Genomic DNA, 22,248 nt, shown 5'->3' with positions numbered 1-22,248 from the left:
AATAAACATCTGCAGTAACAGTTTCATTCAGTTTTATGACTTCACATTACAGTACAGCATGCTGATCTCACGATATGCGCAGGAAGACTAAAGTCATGAATAACTTCGGTTTAGGTGTAAACAGTTCCCTTGCGTAAACCATAACTTTTTAGTTGCTTTTCATCGTCAATCACAATACGGCAGAAAATTGTCTACCTGGTAAGCAATGAAACATATGTGAAGCATGAACCAATTCGTGTGGCAGCCATTTTACTACTTCTCGAGCTTCTCGCATCGCATGTAAACATCTTGAAAGGACCGATTCATCAACAGCTAAGCTTTCCGAAAGTTCTTTATAACTGGGTTATCGTTCAACAAGTTTTGCTATTTATGTTGTTCGAACTTTTGATTTCTCCAGGCCAATTTCACCATATTTTTTGTAAATGTTTGATGGGCTTCGCCAGCAAATTGCTTCAAATTAAACAACAAAAGCCATGTGATGATTTATAAAAATAAAAAACGAAAAATTGCTAGATTATGTAAGGAAGGAAATGTCAAAACCATCGAAGTTAATAGTTCGGTTAGGTTGATTAGATTGATCCTTTGCAATTTTATCAATAGATAATGCTAAACAAAATACATGCAAATACCTAATAGAAGTTAAAAGTCATTGAGATATTTTCGTAATCATCATATCACAATATTTATGCTGAGGAATATTGCATCATTGCAAAATTCTAAAACTTTATGATATATGAAATATCAATTGTCAGGCGGCTCTAAGGATTGGGTTCGTCAAATCTGATCTTTACAACAAAAAATAATAACAGTCGAGTATAGCATCCAACAAACTCTCATTACCATTATTTTTAAAAATTTTGAGATAACATATCCATTAGTTGCAACAACTAAATTCGAACATCCCTCATGTGTTTATTCTTGATAAATATTTAATAAGTTGAGTAACATACAAATAAGTTAAGCTTTATAACTTACACACTCCTTCACATGTCCTGATAATCAATTGATTTTCGATCACACAACAGTCAAAACGAATACAACAAAATATACAAATATTTATACACAAAATAGAATATTTATAAACAACTATGCCTTGATATAATTAACAGTAAATATAATCAAGAATGAGTGAATAAATCAAAATTAGTTGGACAAGAATCTATAACAATATGATATTTTGATTGTACAAACGTTTAAGATGCGCATGCATCTGACAGGTTCGGATTATTATACAATTCTATATCAACCATTATTAAAATTAATATTGGACACTGGGTATATTACAGTATATTACTTACTAAGGTCAACAGAAAACATATATTAACAGCACTGTTGGTTAAAACATCGATTTTTCGTTATCAATTATTTTATCTTCATACTCACACTTCGTATATATGTATAGTCACTTTTTTTTAAGCCGTCGTCCTTCTGATTCATGCTATCTAATAACCATTAAAACTCCACGGTTGTCAAACAAATCAACTTTAATACCGTTAGAACTAATGTCCGTGAGTTACATAACCTTCATAGGCGTCTTTGTGAGTAGTTCAATTTTATTAAAACATATTACCGTTAGTTTTCTCATGTATGTTAAATGTTAATAGTAAATGTAGTTCGGTATACATAAAAAGAGTGATTTATCAATTAAGTCGAACAAAAGTGACGGCTGTGTGGGGTTAGATTTATCTAAACTTTAGGACCTTTAAAATTTTACATATGTTTAACACAGGAAAGTGGACAAGATGTCGTATGAGCGGCTAGTTGAGATCAATCGCACAATACATGATATGATTAACAATTCAATTTGGTTTAGTTTTGTTTATTTCTCTCTGGAAAACAACTCACCAAAATGCGATTACAATTATCAATATTTTAGGACAATTAATGAAATTAAAAGTTGGACAACTTAATTCATATTAAATTGTATCAAAACATAGTTATCATGTTGCTTAAATATACTAATATAAGACATGGATTGAAAATTCCCGGGCCTAACACATAGATGGCGCTAGCTTGATTGCATTCACAGTTTTTTCAGTTAGTACTAACGTTCAAAAGAAGGATATTAAAATTTCATGATATTCTATTAAAAAGTTTTTGAGTTATTGTGCTAAGAGTGACACTATTTTTGTTATTCTAAAAACAATGGATCAAAAACAATTTAATGTTTTAATTTTACACTGCCTCTTGATGGGGAAAAATACCTTTCAAGTGAAGCAATGGCTTGAAAAGTCTTATAAGCACTCCGCTCCATCAGAAGCAGCAACAAAACGTTGGTTTGCTAATCGCTTTGAATGATCGAAAAGTGATTCCGTGACTTAGCTAACATCGTAAGAATATGAAAAGAACAGGTTGGTTTTATATTGCATGAGCATTTGACTACGGGAAAGCTCTGCTCAAAGTGGGTGCCGCGTTTGCTCACTGTTGACTAAAATCAAGAACATGTTGATGATTCTGAGAAGTGTTTGGCCGTACTTAAACGTCACTTTACTCCGGAATTAAAATGATCGTCGTCTGAGTGGACAGCAACTTGTGAACCTCGTTCAAAGCGCTCGAAAGCACAACAATCGGCTGGAAAGGTTATGGCGTCGGTATTTTGCATTATAGGTGGTATAACATTCATCGACTATCTTGAGAAGAGAAATACCATCAACAGTAAATATTATATAGCGTTATTGGAACGTCTGAAGGCCTAAATTGCTAATAATCCACCGCATATGGTAAAGAAAAAAAATTGTTTAATCAAGTGTCATAGTTAATCAAAACAATGGTAAAACTACATCAAATGAACTTCGAATTGCTCTCACATTCGCCAGATTATTTTGCGCGTATTCACCAGATTTGGATCCCAGCGACTACTGGCTGTTCGCAGATCTCGAAAAAATGCTCACCAGAAACTGAGGCCTATTTTGAGACAAAAGAGAAATCGTGCTATAAAAGTGGTATTGAAATGTTAGAGCGGCGCTGGAATGATTCTGTGGCTCTTGAAAAAAAAAACGCGTTTTCTTTGTTACGCCCGGGACTTTTCAGGCCATGTGTTACCCTTTTTCTTCATTAAATGACTTAAAATAACATTGATAAAAGCTTTTTGCTGAGGTACTGAAGACATTAAAGGAAACGAAAGAAACAAAATCGATATCTCCAGTTAGGTTTATTCACGTATTTTTGATATATTTCTTTTGAAATTGCTTTTTTACACCACCTATGTACTCTAAATATTCCTCATAGTCTAGACTGATCCTTGAAATAACAAAATATAACATTAATATATTTTATGACATCTAGAACTCACTATTACAGTAATAATTTATTAATAAAAAGAGGTTAAACAGATTATTTGCAACTATGTGATCTTAATAGACAGTTATCAGACTATTGATATCTATTATTGTACACATATCGCTAGTGCGTAATAATTCTTTTTGCGATCTTAGCGGAAAAACATACAACAAGGTCGGTGCGAAGAATAATGGTTTTACACTACGGTGACATTGATATTAAACACTTGAAAATACTAACGAAAAAAAGAGCATTAGATCGTTAAAGTTTTTTTATGGCTTCGACATGACATCTAATAATGGTTTTTGAACATTGAAAAAAGGGATTCTTCATATTTACTGTTGAGGTGTTAATATCGTAATAATCGTAAATAGCAGATTAATATCGCGAAAGCCAAGAGACAGATTCATCACCAGACTTTCATCTCAAATAGAAATGGCATTAAATTTTTTAGGTACATTACCCAGAATGGTTTTTTTAGTAACTGAAAATATATGAGCAGAAAATTATCTTAATACTTTTTTATGATGGTATTTTGGGTCTCTCTGGTAGGTCGGTTTTTCATATTTAAACTCGTATAAGTGACTATTGGCTCCAAGAAAAGGGGATTGGCATATACAATATACTTTCAGAGTGGGTGTGACATACACCCCACCTTAAATAGGGCGTTTGTGAAGAGGTTCGGAAGCATTCACTCTACAAACTTGCCGAAAAAGCGATATTACACGCTCTTGACATCTTCACTGACGCGCATCACAAAATACACAATGAACAATTCTGTTCTCGTGCCAAACACTCAAGGCTCAATCAAGTTGCTCGCGTCGCAGACAACATTCACCGCGGTCTCGAAAAGGTCGCAAGGCTAGAACCGTCTTTTTAGATGTATCCCAAGTTTTTGATCAATTGAGGCACAATGGTCTAATCTTCAAAGCCAAAATACTTGGTCTATCGGATGGCCTAATTTCACTAATTCGCTCATACTTGGAAGATTGGCCCTTTCAAGTAAAAATGTCTCCTCGGAAGCAAATTTCTGCAGGAGTCCCGCAAGGTTCTTCATTAGCCCCGGCCCTGTTCAACTTTGTACATTGATTTTCCACTTCCCAAGCAACCAAACACAGCATTTTATGCAGATGATAGAGCTGTCTTCCCTACTAGATATATACAGTATGGATATATGGATTCTATACAGTCCCGATGGCATCCGTAAGACTTCAGGCCCAACTCAACCAGGCAATTGTGTGGTAAAAGTTCTGGGGACTGTAGATTAACTCGAGTAAAACACAAACTACTCTGTTCCGTCGTCGGAAGGAGTTCCGTATATATCACCTCCAAATGGAAAAAGATCATATCCTCTGGCTCCAGAAGGTATCATACCTCGGTCTCTAATTCGACCGTACCAACTTGCACTACTCCAAGTGTTCCAATCCCCCCCGCCTACCATAGTAAAACAGATTTTTTTGGTAAAATTAGTTTTTTTTTATTCAACATAATTCTCTTCAAGGGTGATACACTGATTATAGCGACCCTCCAACTTTCCGATGCCATTTTTTGTAGCACGATTTGTCCTTTGCTTCAAAATGGGCCTCAATTTCGGCGGTCACCTCTTCATTCAACGAAAATTTCTTCAGAGCGAGCATTCTTTTGTACATGTACATGTTCAGTTGATATTTCTAAAGTGTCTGCTATTTCATTCAATATCAATTTACGGTCAATTTAAATGTTTTTGTCAGTAATAACCTCTTTTGGGCGTCCACTGCGTTCACCGTTTTCGATACTCATTTCATCACGTCTAGACTTAGCATACCAATCCTTGATGGTTGATTTTCCTGAGACAGTGTCCGGAAACACGGCATCAAGACATGTTTTTGCTTCAACTGTATTTTTTTCCTTCAAAAAGTAATATTTTATCAATACGCGAAATTCCTTTTTATTCATTATTTTCACAATAACAAAAATTGCTTCAGTCAAAATGATATAATTCACAAACTAATGATCCGACAGCTGTCAAATTTATACACGCATCTTTTGAGGGTTAGGGGTAACTAAAAAACATATGGATTTAATTCTAGTAGCGTCATCTATGGGTCAGGTCGGGGACTTTGCAATTGATATGTTACTTAACTGGTGATCCGAATATTATTTGGTGAATTACACCAAATAATTTAACAACCATGCTTAACCTAAAATATTCGAAGATGAAGAATTAGCAGCTCAAAAATAGTGTGTAAGGAGACAGTCTCATCAGACGTATTCAACAGATATTGCTTATTCATATTATCAAATGATGACGCTACATGAACTGGCTCAGTAACACTTATAGAATACTATTTCTAATCTTACTGTATCTAATTAATCTGATTATCAAAAGGATACTATTATAAAAAAGATTCAATTTTTCACTTTTTTTTACATTAATTAAATGTAGTGAACAAGAACCGTTAATATAACGACATAAATTATCTCAAGTGTTAATAATGTATCGATTACAAGAAGATATTAATAAATTTAATCATCGATTTTGTGTAATGAAGAGCAACAGCTTTTAAGTTGCGAAATACTATAACAAAAAAAAAGGACAAATGAACGGCAGAATAGCAATAGGATTTTGGTTTACGTGTCGCTTAATATCGTTGGGACCACACGGAAATTCCAATGCTTTTGTGGACAGTTTGTACCGACTCAAACTAACCGGGCATTTGTTGATATTGACCGTATAATCAGACAAAATAAATCTGAATACAAATTCCAAGTTATGACGTCATAATCACATCAAGAAACTACCTCAGCTCTTCAATCTAGAACTAAAACTACGATATTTGTCGTTTCCTAGAGTCAAAATGCTCTTCAAACCTGACAAATATATCGTCATCTTTGTTGATATATTTTAGTTAGAAGATCTCGTATCATCAGATTCAATTCTATAGCAAATGTTGGTATTTAAATAAAGTGTATCAAATTAGACTCAATTCCTCTTTATATAATCGAAAACAATTAGTGATTAAAAAAGAGTAAGATTCTGAGTAATACCTTAAAACAAAATACAAATGGAATGGACGCAATGCATGTAACGTTTTCTTCAGCCTTCCAAACTTGTTTCTTTCATTCATTTCCTTCCTCACCCAACTCAAAATGATACATTCGAAGCATTTTTTGAGTTTAGGGGACAGTTGAAAATCCAGTAGAGCTAAAGACGGTGAATAAGGCGGTAGCCGAATTATATTTGGTGGGTGAAATGCGATGTATCAATGTAAACACCTGTTGACCTAGTCTAGTGCTAAATACTATAATGTTGCCATTTCTTTATGTAAACCTTCGATGTATACAGATGCATCATGCAATGCTCAAAATTGAATTTTCGAGATTATTACTTTTGTTGTTTAATTTGAAGATATATCTTGACGACATATTTGGAAACTTATGGTGATACTGATGTTGATGAATCAAGTGTATCCATATTAGTGTCGTATTAATTCTTTATTTGAAGCAGTTTTATATGAAAAAAATAGCTTGTCACCTTATGTTCTTGTGTGTTAGTACTAGGTATTAGATATTTTCACTATCGACGTGGAAGAAAACTAGACAACTCGGCTACGATAATACCAAGAGTAATCTATTCAGAACCAAAAGTCATGGTTTAGTCCAAAGGAGTCATCCGCATCCACACCGAAGCGGTATATACTGGGCATAAAGTCGGATTGTTGCATATGGTGGAGTTAATAAGGTATAGTGTATTATGAGCTGCTAAAATCGAACGAAACTGTTATTGCATACCGTAATAGAGCAGAATAGAGCAATACCAATTAAGAGATGCAAAGTCATACTCTTGCATGACAACGCTCGGCTACACGTTCCAAGAATTGTGAAACATCCACTGTTACAGCTGGAGTGAGAAGTTCTGCCGCACCCAACTTCTTCCGTAGCTTCTTCTGAATGGCAAATCGATGTAATTTGACTTGGCTGGTGCAAGATTTGGAAACGGTTAAGAACTATGGTATGTTGCCAAACCAAAATCGTTCTATCTACATGGTATAATCTTCTTGCCAGAAAGATGAGAAACAGAAAATTATAAAATAGTTTATTATTACTGCTTTTAATTTGAAATTTGATTAAAATACAATTATTCTCAATAATGTCTTTTTAAAATGAATACAATGATCAGAATGTTATCTCTTAATAGCCATAAATCTACAACGTGGGATAAAAGTCCCGCTACCAATTTGATTGCCTTTAATTTTGCCCAAAGAAAAGATAAGTAAGTTTGGTTTTCATAAAAAGTTTATTTGTTTTTTGGTCGGCTAAATGATGACCGCAATTTGCTATGCAAATTTCGGCTCTTTTTAAGGCATTTTTCATGACATCCTGCAACACCTGAGACTGAATTGAAATCTGAGACGAATATTGCTTTTAAGATGTCGAATCGTTTGGAGCTTATTCACATAAAGATTTTATAAAAAATTCAAAAAAAAAACCATAACAAAAAGTCTAGTGTCGTTAAATCCGGAGATCTGCCCATGCTAAATCGCCACTGTGCGAAATTAGTCTTCGTGGAAAAACATCAATCAATAACTGAATTGTTAAACGAGCTGTGTGTGCTGTGGCCCCATCTTGCTGAAACCACATGTCCTCTTCTTGCTCTTCCATTTCAAGAAGTACAAGAAGATTTGTCTTGGTACCGTTCAGCAGTAACAGTAAATGCAAGACCTTAGCCATTTTCAAAAAAAAAGGGACCAATGATGTGTCCAGTATGAATACTACATCTTACAGTTGTTTTTATTGGATGCAACGATAATTAGTGAATTAATTGAGGATTCTGTGTTCTTCAAAACCGACTGTTCTTGACGATCTTGTGATTGACGTGGTCACTGAGAAGAAAATGGGCTTCATCGTTCATTGTCAATTTAGAAGAAAAATTGTCAATTTCACCAGACAGCCTTCAGACACTATTTCTGCTCGTTCTTGATGCGTATTATTTATCCATAATAAAATTTGGGCGTCTCCACAACACAATGGTTAAAGCGAAACTGAGCTAAACGTCACGTAACCAAGATGACGCGAAATCAAAACAGTAGCGAGAGTTTTGTCCCACGCTATATAAATCTATAGTGAAAAAAAACTATAGGAATAGGATTCCGATTCTTTGACCTGAATTATTTTATTCGAATAACGACTAATATTTAAATAATACTCCAGCATTCAAATTATGTTCTTTTTAAGAATTTATGGACCCGCTGAAGAAAGTCATAATGCAGAAAGCTATTATTTTTCTTCGTGCTCTTTTCTATTTCACAGTAGTACTATGAACTGTAAAACTATATTTCACTAGCCCAAAACACCATTCTTTATCTATTGTATTTTAAGGGTATTTTACAACATGTACACGATTTTGAGAAGATCTCTACTATGGCCACGTTTTTTAGTGACACAGGTTTACCCCCTACATTTACTTGTTGTTGCTAAATATTTCCATTACATAATTCAGTAAAACATTGGTGTTAAAACGACAGTTGACACTTAATTTTATAGAATCATATAAAATCATTAAAATACCTTTTCACCGTTAAGTATCTTTAGACAACTGATCAAACACTATCGGGTGACTTTCACCTTTCGTACTTGAAGAGGTCGTAAGAAACGATACGAATAAATTTCGCTCCAAGGGAATTAAGTTTTTTGTCGAAGGAGATAAGTGATGACTTTTATAAGACAATTTCGATTTAGGTCATACACGAGGCATCACAGAAAAGTAACAGTGGTAGCATTGATATTAAGATTAAATATAATTACTATACTAGTGATGTAAATAAAGATCTTTAATATAGGGATGTTATATCGATCGATATATCGATATTTTCGGCCGATATATATATATATTTTTAGACGATATTTTTTGACATTTTCTCAAAATAAATTAAATATAATTTTTAATAAACCTTTAAAATTGCCGGCTGGGTGGCGCAGTGGTAAAGGCGATGGGACAGTCCTCCTACTGTTGCGATAGCCGCGGGTTCGAACCCTGCTGGTTTGTGATTGTTTAAAATTTGTGAATGTTCTAGGCAAGAGTGTAAAATCCGACAAGGAAAATGATTCCAGTCACGCAACTAACCAGGGTAAGACCGGATGTCTTCTGGGATAATTTCTAAAGTTGGTTACTCGCCAGTCGGTAGGCTTAATGCTGAGGACTGTGGTTCGGAGTCCACGTTAAACTTTAGGCCCAATCCAGATAAACTTATAGTTGGTAAAAGGAGACTTTAATATATATATATATATATATATATATATATATATATATATATATATATATATATATATATATATAAATTAGTGGCATAGAAATGTACACATATTAATATTTTGTTGATTGTTGAAAGTTAATTAAATGCAATTTAAGAAATGTTAACGTGTGTTAGTTCTTGAGATACTTGCATAAATTAGTGGCATAGAAATGTACACATATTAATATTTTGTTGATTGTTGAAAGTTAATTAAATGCAATTTAAGAAATGTTAACGTGTGTTAGTTCTTGAGATACTTGCATATATTTTAATACACAGACATTTATTATTTCAATTAATGTATATATAAAACATTTCTGATCTTATATTAAAAATACTGTGAAACAAAGTTTTAGTAACATATCATTTTTTATTAATCCTTTTACCCTATTATGAGAGAAATATGATTAATTTAATATATTGTGGTCGAACTTCGACCACGGGGCGATCACTATTCATATTATTCAGTCTTTGTTTTAACATACAAACAGGTACTACTTCATTCATTATTCTGTATTAATGTTTATAATATATCACCATATCATATATAATTATTATAAATCAATATTTTAATGATTCTTTATTATCGGCATCATGCCTATTTCAAATTTCAAAAATTCTGAAATATTGGTCCAAATGGAAGACAAAAAAATAGATATTTTTCATATATTCAAAGCTTAAACCCTTAAGATTATGCCTTAAGAGTATTTATCAAGATATCAAATAATTTGGGAGATATAGCTGTTTTAGTGACACTGACACTAAAACCGAAGTTTTAAACGCTATTCTAATGAAAAGACCCCAAGCCTACCATAGTAAAACACATTTTTGGCAAAATTAGTTTTTTTTTATTCAACATAATTCCCTTCAAGGGTGATGCACTGATTATAGCGACGATCCAACTTTTCGACACTATTTTTGTAGTACGATTTGTCCTTTGCTTCAAAATAGGCCTCTCTGCTTTTGAGATCTGAGAACAGGAAGTAGTCGCTGGTTGCCAGATCTGGAGAATACGGTGGATAAGGAAGCAATTCGAAGCCCAATTCATGGATTTTTGCCATCGTTTTCACTGACTTGCGACGGTGTATTGTCTTAGTGAAGCCGCACTTTCTTTTTCTTTAAATGCGGCCGTTTTTCGGCGATTTCGTCCTTCAAACGGTCCAATAACGCTATGTAATAGTCGCTGTTGATGGTCCTTCCTTTCTCAAGGTAGTCAAGGAAAATTATTCCATGCGCATCCCAAATACAGACGCCATAAGCTTACCAGCCGACTGTTGCGTTTTCCCAAGCTTTGGAGTGGGTTCGTCGGGTGCAGTAGACTCGGATGACTGTCGATTGGACTTCAGAGTGAAAGGATGGAGCCATGTTTGATCCATTGTCACATATCGATACAAAAGCTCGGGTTTATTACGCTCGGTCATCTTCAAACACTGCTCCGAATCATCAATTCGTCGTTGTTTTTGGTCAAAAGTGAGCTCGCGCCGCACCCACTTTGCACAGAGCTGTGCTGAATTATTTCATAGAAAATTGTTAGCCTGGAAAGTATCCATAAAAATCCACAATATATAGAGCAATTTGAGGGACGTAGAATATCCGTTCATACATTGTTGGATAATATAGGATTTCAGTGGTGTAAAGATAACCCACGAAGGGGTTTAATGGAACTTCCAGAGATTGTTTTTAAAAGAATACAATTTTTAAAAACATATAACAAAATCGAGGAAGAAATATATCAATTTATATATTTAAATGAGACATGAATATTTCAGAATGGTACATTGGGTTGCTCAGGGCAAGATGATAATAAATATTTTACAGAAAACGGAAGCTGATGGAAAAAGGTAAATGTTGGAATAACTATCGATTATGTTTTATTAGTCATAACATTTATTCATTGCAGACATATAGTTGCTGTTAATTGGTAAATATAAATGAAATATTTAATTACATTTTGTGTAATTTACGTTTTTAGAAATCAGCCTGAGAAACGATACACAGTAGATCAGATTACTGAATGTTATGGCCACAAAATATTACGTCTTTCCTACTTATCACTGCATTTTAAGCCAATTGAGTTGTATTGCAAAGAATTATTACAATAGATATTCAGGTCGATGAGGTGAAATCAAAACTGTCTGGACTTATGGAAAGAGGCATTGTTGAAAATAGTATTTTCGATTTGTGTGAGTTCGATCAGACACATTGAAGAAGAAATTGACAAATGGTAGAACCTTGAGCAACTTTTTGATAGATTGGAAATAAACACCTTAGTTATTCACTTGATTAGTGTTTCTGAAAGTGAGAGTGATTGAATAAAACCTTATGAATGTTAGTTTATGATTCAATGCTGACGATTACCAAGACAAGGTGATGAAATATGAAACCACTAAAGGTCAGTATACAACTAATATACTTTAGTGGTAGGGAATTGTATTATAGAGTGTGAAAGCTTTATGAGCATGTGGGTTGATGTTCGGAATATACATGAACGTATGATTAACATGTATGAGGAGGGAAATAAAACTCACTGTTTCGCAGATATGGCAAATGCATTAAGAAGAATGCAGTGATTAAATGTAATTTTATCAAGAAAGGTGTATACATATATATCATAATGACTTTACAAGGATACATTGCATCGAAAGAAAGAAGAACTAAGCGTAAAACATAAATATGCTCTCTAATGAAAGTAAAATACATCACTCAGATATACAATTGTTAATTATGTGGATTAGGCTTTCGGGGAATAACGCTACATACAAAAACGCGCCTAGAACCCTACCGATAATAGTGCGGAAAAAAGTTTAATGTATATATAATAAAACAACTCTAACCTATAAATTATTGTGGCTGTATAATTAATTATACTTTTAAGTTCTTCGAGAATATATGTATTAGATGTATTATAATGTTAAAATAAATTATATTTAATAAAATATTTGTTCAATTATTTTATTTATATGAAAATGTTATATGTCAGAACCAAAATGTACTAAAACTCAGAGTTGACGCGGCAATATTGCGACGTTTTGACAATTTTCCCGTGTCACTGCTATTTTCAATTGACTATACATGTTTCAATTTACGGTCATTCACAATCATTTTGTGGATTTTTTAAATGTTTTCGTCGGTAACAACCTCTTTGGGGCGTCCACTGCGTTCACCGTCTTCGGTACTCATTTCACCACGTCTAAACTTAGCATACCAATCCTTGATGGTTGATTTTCCTGGGGCAGTGTCCAGAAACTCACAAACTAATGATCCGACAGCTGTCAAATTTATACACGCAACTTTTGAGGGTTAGGGCTAACTAAAAAACATATGGATTTAGTTGTAGTAGCGCCATCTATGTGTCAGGTCGGGGACTTTTCCATTGACCTGTTATTGTTTTTTAAAATCTTAAAAATACCGATATTGATTTCAGAAAAACCGGGATTCCTGGTATATTCGAAATTCCCTCAATAAAATTCCCATTAGTTATATTGCCATGTTTATATATTAATAAACCCTAAATAAATAAATAAACATTTGTAGAAATGTTATCAAGTTTAAACAAAATAAAAACCGCCGGTAATTTCATTCATACCATGCATCAGATAGTTGCCCGAAACGGTTACGTGTACTCCGGATGTACCGAATTTGCACGACAATAACCGACTAATTGAATCATTCACTTTTGTTTTAGATAAGATTGGTTTAGCTGTATTAAAGTCAATTTTTTATCATTAGAGCTTAATAGAAGTTTTTTTTATAAATTATTTTTTTTAATACAATTAAAGGGAGACACAATTATTGGCATAGCTGACTGAGACTAGATTAATTTTTTATACCATTTCTTAAATATATGTGTCCTACACTTTAAACATGAAAAATATTTTTATTGCTTTGAACTCCTAATTAACCCATAAACTTTTATTAAAAAAGTCGATAGTTAATTATTAACTTAAGTGAATAACAAATTAATCCTGACAATATCCAATACACGAGAATATCGGAAAATATCTAAGGCCGATATCAAAATACTAGTTCTGAAAAAATGGTTCGATATTGCGTCTGCCCATGGCATACTAACATTGAAAAATAATGTGGATAACTATTGGCTAACACAAAGTGAGTAAAACAATGGTCAGCTTTTACGACAGACTCTTTGATCATACAAAGGGGAGATTACACACAAGAGGGTTGTTTTTTATATTCCGGCATTAGAAACGAAAAACAGCTATTTATCAATTTTTGTTTTATTTTTCAAAATTGTATTTTGATTAACATTTGACATGAAAAAAACATATAGTGACAAAACGCAAACAGCTTGGGCTTAAAGTAAATGATCATTAGATAACAAGGTTTCGCTGTATGATTCAATACTTAGGCCCATGTGAATCTATGGTATTGAACTGTGGGGTATTACTAGCAAATCTAACATAGATATCCTCCAGAGGTTCCAGAATAAAGTGTTGCGAGTCATCGTCGATGCCCCATATTACGTGCCCAACAAACTGATTCAACGCGATATCCCCTTAGAACCCATAACGAGTGTGATTCGAAATGCTAGGCGAAGTTCTCTGATAGGCTATTAGTGCATCCCAATGCATTCGTCAAACAGTTAAATGTGTGCTATGACAGTGCGCTACGACAGATAAGAGCGTAGATTCAAGCGCAAACTACCATACGAACTGATAAATAGACATATAGAGCGAGATTTAGTAATCTCCAGAATAGGTTAGAATAGTCTTTAGAATAAGTTAGGATAGACTTTCAAATAAGTTAGAACAGTATCTAAAATAAGATTTAGATTATAAGTTGTAAAGCAGACCACTTATGAACTGATCTTCTACATGGTAGGATGGTTATATTATATAACGGAAATCATGTAATAATACTTATTGCCCACGGGCAGATTGCTGACTTTCTAAGAGATTAATAAATCACTAACCACTTACCAATCATCAATTTTAATACTCTTTTTCACTTCTTTTGTTCACTTTTATTCGTTTTCACATTTTTTATGCAATAATTTACAAACGAAACAATATTTACGATAAAATGATACGAATTTTGAAAAACTTTACAAATAAATCACAAAATCACAGATGCATGTTTGAATCAAATTATTTTACTTTTTTAATTGCATTAATTCCTTTGACACTCTAAATTTTCTCATCCGACATCAACTTATGATTTGGCTTTCGTTAATAATCACGTAATATATAATATTTTGAAGTCATAATTTGTCATCTCCATAAAACGTTATCTCCTTTCATAGAGAGTGTGATGTAGAATGCTTTATCCATCGAATCATTCCATTGTTTGAATGATTTTCAATGTTAAACCGGGGTTTTATTAGTTTCTTGCAGATTTTGTACAAAAATGTCACTTGCTAGCAACATTTTATACTGAAATATCACTATCAGAATCCGAAATCAGAGAAAAATACCTTAATTAAGAATATTGTATTAATCCATCAAAGAGAAAACAAAAAATAATACTACCCTATGTATTTGGTGATTACGTTGAAAGTTAAATATACTTTAAATTTTTTTTGTCAAAGCCAGATAGTTATTGTACAACCCTGGTATAGTACTCTACTACCTATCGTCAGTTTGTGAAGGATTTTAATGATAAATTAGTAAGATTGGTACAAAATTAATGCGTGATCCTAATACATGATGTTAATATATTTAAATAAGGTGTCGCAAAAATTTGATGTTATTCCTATTATATTAATAAAATATCAAATTATCAGTTAAATAATCACTAGGTCATCTTCAGACAGATTATATAACAGCAATAAACTTTCACATCTCGCAATTGATAAACTTAAAACGAAGATATAAAGAAATGGCTTCGAGCAAAATTGTTTCTTGATGATGTGCTCTTAAATTTCTTGTTAAAAAAACTTTTGGTATTAATAAAGATCACAAAATCTAAGTTCAGTTTATATAGATTGCGCTCAAGCTGAATTAAAATCCATAAAAAAATTGAATGAAGCTCGATTGATACGGTTAATAAATTAAATAAAATAAATTGCTAAAAGCACTCACCCTTCGTAAGTAGCAATGTTTCCTAATTGGTGCCTGAACTGAAAAAGGAAATTGTATTATAACATTTTCATGTGAGCTTATCTAAAATAAATAAACAAAGGATCTTACTCCGTCCTTAAAGGAGAAAAATCTTTTTTCATTAAATAATAATAATTCATGAAATACAACTGAATTATCAATGAACAATTAAGTAAAAAAAGAGTCTTTTATGTTTTTCATATTTATATGTATATTATTAGGGTACACCACACTCCATAGCATCTCGTCCTTTTAAAATAACAATGAACGAAGTGTGTGATAAGAGCGGAAATAATTAAAGATGAGTGTATAAGATAATATAGGATAATTGTAGAAAATTTAATTATGTGTAAGATTTGTCTGCGTAGACACGTGTGTAATTATTCAGAATATAGATGAGCATTTGGTTGAAATGTGTGAGGGGAGAATGGATACTAATATTCTTTTACAAATGATATAGTAAGAAAAATATACGCAGATACTAACAGAAGAATATAAGGAAAAATATGCTCATATCAATATAACATGATAAAGAAACGTGAGATGGAAATACAACAACGAAGGATATAAGAATTAAACGTAAAAAGATGCACTCAACGGAAAAATTAATATAAAATACTTGGATATAAAATTAATATACGCATTAGTTATACTATTATGTTAAAATAACCGTTTTCCATTTACTATTATTGAGTACAATGTCTAATCATGGAATTCTCAAAACTGTTCATCGACATTCATTACTTTTGCTGTTTGCAATCTCAAAGACCTTTCGGACAGTTTAGCAGTTGGTATATCAACTGTTTCCATACGATAAGAAAAAGCCAAAAGAAGGGAAAATGGCTGCTTGTCCTTGCTTGGTTAAATAAATACTTGTCCCAAACTTTTTTCTTTTTCGAATTATTGGTTAGATTTTATAGTTATGAAATATCATTAATGGAATGAAACAAGTTGAAACTTTTTTTGTGTAAAAATCTAAGTTAGATTATTTTTTAATTTTTAGTGAATTCCTTATTTATTTTTCGAAGGCGGTTCAATTTTTTGCTAAAAATATTTTTATTTATATTAACTATTAAACAAGTAATGATTTCTTTTGGAATCTCTGTAACTAATATCAATATAATTGTTTATAGAATTTCTTGTTTTAATAAGGACTTTAAACAAAGTCCTTATTAAAACAAATTTTGAATACAGTAACGAATTGCTTTTCAAAGTTCAAACAATAATGTTTATAAATAATTTCGGCAATTTCTCAATTATTCGAAAACAAGACATTCTCGGCCGATATTGAAATCCCTTACGAGCTCAGCTTTTGATAGGAAAAAGGTCACTCGGAGAGCCCAGTTCAGTGTGTCTTGAGATAACTGGTTATTCGCAAAGCAGCCTGTTACAAAGGCGGTTTCTAGAGAAATGCCTTTCACTTTGTTTTGTTATTACGCGTCTCAACTTCATCAATTTCAAAACAAAATCTTTTTGGTATGAGACGTTGAAAGGGGAATGTAAAATTCTCCCCTTATTCCCCAAGCTAAAAAACATTTAATATTTAATTAGTTCTTGAGTTTTGTTCGAAATGATTCGAAAAGCAAAGAAGTTTTTGAGTTCTTCGAACTATATGACTGAGGTAGATTTTTAAAATTTTGTTTCATTTGGTGACTTGGCTTATGATTATTACTTGTTCAAATCAATGCATATGCGAAAGTAATAGGGGTAAATTATTTTTCATTAACATACTAAATTTTCAACCACAATTCCATTTTATTAAGGTGTTTTTGTAGGTTTCCTGTTGCTAATCTTGAAACTGCTTCGTCCTCTATGCGTATTGCTGTTGTAAATCTAGATGTTTGGTAGATCAGCAGTATAGAGCATATTAATACTTTTTTTATTATTTAATTGTTAACATCGTTACTAGTCATTTCCGTCCAACCTAGAATTTGTCTTTATGATAACTTAAATCTAGGTATATACTAGGAGGACCCATCGGCCCTATCTCAGTCTCTGGTGAAATAATGTGTATACATGTCACTGCTGTATTTTTTAATATATGCACCTCACTACACAAGATCAGATGGTTTGATTCGTTTGAGTCTGTGTCCTCTTCTGGTGGTATCCAAAAGCTGCAATATTTCAATATTCTCATGAGAATGGAATCTTTCCTCATGTCCTCTTGCAATTTTCTTGATTTCTTGAATGACTGTGAGTATCTGAAGGTCTCGATGTAGGTAATCAGTTCTATAATATTTGGGTGCACCCACAATACCTCTCAGGACTTTGTTCTGAAAAAATTGTATTTTATTTATGTTACTATTTGGGGAACATGTCCATAATTGATGTCCATATAGGTTTCAGTATATGCTTATATAATAGTGATTTTAATCTGATTAGCCAGTACATTTTCCTATTTCAATTCCAGTTCTTTTGTTTTCTTCTTTATATGTTCCTTCCAGTGGAGTTTTGCATCAAAATTCATTCCGAGATATATAGCGTTGTTGCTATATGGAATTATAGTATTATTTAATGTTATTGGTACGGTCTGTTTATAGGTAAACTGCACATGTATAGATTTACTTTCATTAATTCTTATTTTCCAAGCTTGTGTCCAATTATTTATATTGTCACTTGCCCTGTTGTAATTTTCGTGAGGCTTCTTCACTATTATCTCCGACAGCTATAATCGCAGTATCATCAGCAAATGTAGCCATCGTAATATTCTCCATTTATGGTATATCACAAGTGTAGAGTAGATAATGCTTTGGTCCCAGTACATTTCCTTGTGGTACATCTGCTTTAGCTTCTTTTATTGTAGAGTAAGCTTCTTATTGCTTGACTCTAAACATTCTGGTTGAAATGTACGATTTTAATAGTTCGGGGTGTTGTTTTGGTAGCATTTTCTGTAGTTTATGAACAAGGCCTTCGTACCAAACCTTATCGAAAGTTTGTGCTACATTTAAGAATATAGCTGAGCATACTTGTTTAGTTTCGTAGGCTTTTTCAATAACATCTGTTATTCTGTGGACCTGGTCAATTGTTGAATGCTTGTTAATAAACCCAAACTGGTGTGTTGGTATTAGGGGTTTTCCCTCCATGATCGGTTTTATTTTTTTCAACAGGAATTTTTCAAAAACCTTATATATTACTGGCAGCAGTGATATAGGTCTATAGGCTTTTATTTCGTTTGGTACATCAATACTGAACTAAAAACACTGCTTTGTGGAATACCCGAATATATTGGATGTGTAGTTTTTTATATCCATAATCTTGTTTCAAATGTACTATCTATCAGTGAGATAAGATTTAAGGTGCAGACCAACATGTAGTGATATTACGATATCTCGATATATATACATATCCGATATTATTATATAAAAAACTTAAAATATCGATAGTTATGCAACGATATATCTAATAACCGGTAATTATCAATATATTGATGACCAAAAATATTGATATTTATCAAAAGATGCTATGCGACTAGTCGAAGCCATGAGGAGAGAAGCTGAAGAGCCATAAAGAGAAATATCTACCGAATATTATGTCACTATGTCAAAAATTGTTTACCTTTGGTACTATGGTGACTTGTACAATTGACCAATATAACGAATTAAGAATCATTTGTAGCATTACTGCTGATTTGAAGTAAATGTTATATCAAACGAAAAAGCCACAACCATATATGAAAGCAGTGAAATTGTCTTTAAAATCTCCAAATATCAACTATGATCCCTAGTTTTGCTACTATTATTGATCCACAAGTCCCATTAATGAATTGACTACCTCGACCTTTGGGTTAACATATTGTACATTTACTAGCTTAAAACAAATGGACGATCGTACTTTTAGGCTGAAAGAAATCTCCAGTCTATATATCATTATTTTTACAAAACAAATTTTCAAATACCTATACTTTAATATAAAAATGCGTTCTCTTTTCCATGTTTGTCATTAGATCGTTAAGGTGTTGTTGAGAGTTTTATATTTTATTTATTTGATACAGGTATACTTTTTTTAGCAAATGTAATTATTTCATAAAATTTTATTTAAAAAAGTAATGAATGAAACGAAATAAAATATAATCAATATATGTCGAACTATTTATACAAATATATTTTAAATTATTAATATTTTATAAAAACATCACATTACACATTATCATTATTTTTTATAAATAGAAATACATAAATATGACAGATAATTGATGTAATGTTGAAATTATTTATAAGGAGAGAACTAAACATTGAATTTTTTTGCGAAAGGAAAATGTAAGATAAGTTATTTTAATTCAAATCTTTATTTTAATATTTTATTTATATGGGTTGCGTGTATGTCTCTAAATGTGTATTGCTTAGATTACGTTTTCTTTATTTTATTCCATTTATTAGAATAAAAATTGTTAAATTATATAATATTTCTGCATTATTTATCTGCTCCAAGGGGTTATATAAACCGAAAGAAATAATAAATCACAAAGCTTCAAATCCTATGTTATCAAATTATTCCCACCACTTTCTATTAAGTACACCTTATATTTACACTGTGCTAAAAATACATGACACTTTATTTTAATATTTAGTTTTAACATTTCATCTTTTGAAATATCTGTAAGATCAGAGCGATATAAGTATAATAATAAATAGACAGAAAACGTATACAAACATGACCGACCATATTTCATTTTTACCTTAAATAATTTCTGTTTCCATATTATTTAACATAACAATATACACTTTGTTCCATAGTAATCTACAAAATTAGTGTTATAAAATGATAATATTTTACTAATAATTCATACCTTATACACTTATTTTCGCATTATCTGCCGCTAATTTTGCCTATGAAATAATTATTACCTCAACAAAATGTAAAAACAAAATTAACATAAAAATGACTTCTAACCAGAACTCTGGTAAACAACAAGGCGTATATAAAAAAGGATGCGTAGTTGTGAAAACTGTCAGGCTAGATTAGAACAAATGCGCATATGCAGTTCTAGCCTGTCAACACTTAATGAAACAGGTCAATTGAAAAGTCCCCGGCCTGGCACATAGATGGCGCTACTAGAATTAAATCCGTTTGTTTTTTAGTTAGCCGTAACCCTCAAAGGATGCGTGTATAAATTTGTCAGCTGCCGTATCATTAGTTTGCGAATTATAGCATTTTGAGTAAAGCAACTTTTGTTTGTTATTGTGAAAAAAATGGATAAAAAGAAATTTCGTGTGTTGATAGGATATTGCTTTTTGAGGGGACAAAAATACAGTTGAAGCAAAAACTTGGCTTGATGCCAAGTTTCCGGACACTGCCCCAGGAAAATCAACCATCAAGGATTGGTATGCTAAGTTTAGACGTGGTGAAATGAGCACCGAAGACGATGAACGCAGTGGATGCCCAAAAAAGATTTTTACCGACGAAAACATTTAAAAAATTCACAAAATGATTTAGAATAACCGTAAATTAAAATTGAATGAAATAGCAGACACTCTAAAGATATCAACTGAACATGTACATTATATCATTCACGAATATTTGGGTATGAGAAAGCTCTATACAAAGTGGGTGCCGCGCGAGCTCACTTTTGACCAAAAACGAGTTGATAATTCGGAGTAGTGTTTGAAGATGATAAAGCGTAATAAACCCGAGCTTTTGCATCGATATGTGACAATGGATGAATGCTCCATCATTTCACTCCTATATCCAATCGACAACCATCCGAGTGGACTGCAAACGATGAACCCACTCCAAAGCGTGGAAAAACGCAATTGTCGGCTAGAAAGGTTATGGCGTCTGGATTTTGGGATGCGATGGAATAATTTTCAATGGCTATCTTAAAAAAGCAAGGACCATCAACAGCGACTATTACATAGCGTTATTGGATCGTTTGAAGGACGAAATCGCCGAAAAACGACCGCATTTGAAGAAAAAGAAAGTGCTGCTTCACCAAGACATTACACCGTGTCAAAAATCCATGAATTGGGCCTCGAATTGCTTCCTCATCCACCATATTCTCCAGATCTGGCCCCCAGCGACTATTTCCTGTTCTCAGATCTCAAAAGAATACTCACTGGGAAGAAATTTTCGTCGAATGAAAAAATGATTGCCGAAACTGAGGCCTATTTTGAAGCAAAAGACAAATCGTACTACAAAAGTGGTATCGAAAAGTTGGAGGGTCGCTATAATCAGTGTATCACCCTTGAAGGGAATTATGTTGAATAAAAAAACTAATTTTGCCAAAAAAAATGTGTTTTACTACGGTAGTCCGGGGACTTTTCAACTGACCTCTTATAGGCTTTATACTGTCGTCTCCCGATACCTCGTTAGCTTCGACTAGCGAATGAGTCATCAGGTGTGCCCATTGAAGTTCCCATTCTATATTTCCATATTTTGTGCCGAAGACGTTTCAATCAATACGGTTAATTTCACATTAAACACCAAAATCTATCGTAAACTGTCCATTTCCGAGGCAGACAAAAAAAACATTCAAGTGCAATCGAGTGTCCGAGTATGAACAAACGATAGACAAAAATAAATGAACCGAAAACAAACGAACGATATTTCGCAATATCGCGCGCGTTTCCTTCTAAATATAGAGTCGACGAGAGGTGGCCCCGGTAGTCAATCAACTTTTTCGACCGTTATTCCTATCGGAA

The 22,248-nt window shown here is 32.7% G+C and overlaps 1 protein-coding gene and 1 long non-coding RNA gene across 6 annotated transcripts in view; one reads left to right on the top strand and one right to left on the bottom strand.

The window, feature by feature from the left end:
* The window catches only part of drn (zinc finger AN1-type doctor no), a 155,336-nt gene that overhangs the window by 106,390 nt on the left and 26,698 nt on the right, over nt 1-22,248 (bottom strand). For 3 of the 5 annotated variants that reach the window (XM_076394014.1, XM_076394016.1, XM_076394015.1), the window contains exon 3: nt 15,593-15,630. The exons of 1 other annotated variant lie outside the window; for it this stretch is intronic. The gene's annotated coding sequence lies outside the window, so the exon portion shown is untranslated. Of the gene's footprint in view, nt 1-15,592; nt 15,631-21,911; nt 22,021-22,248 lie in introns of those variants that run through there. One more of the 5 variants, XM_076394017.1, reaches the window with a different exon arrangement.
* Nucleotides 11,257-11,661, top strand: LOC143189983 (uncharacterized). Its single transcript, XR_013004134.1, has 3 exons — nt 11,257-11,392; nt 11,452-11,472; nt 11,524-11,661. It is a non-coding gene; the product is annotated as an uncharacterized LOC143189983 (long non-coding RNA).

This window comes from Rhynchophorus ferrugineus, unplaced genomic scaffold, assembly GCF_030347505.1.
Source record: "Rhynchophorus ferrugineus isolate W39M unplaced genomic scaffold, kcgeb_rfMv2 rfM2, whole genome shotgun sequence".
Lineage (NCBI taxonomy): Eukaryota > Metazoa > Arthropoda > Insecta > Coleoptera > Curculionidae > Rhynchophorus > Rhynchophorus ferrugineus.
Note: the sequence above shows the minus strand (reverse complement) of the source record. Positions and strands in the feature narration are given on the sequence as shown.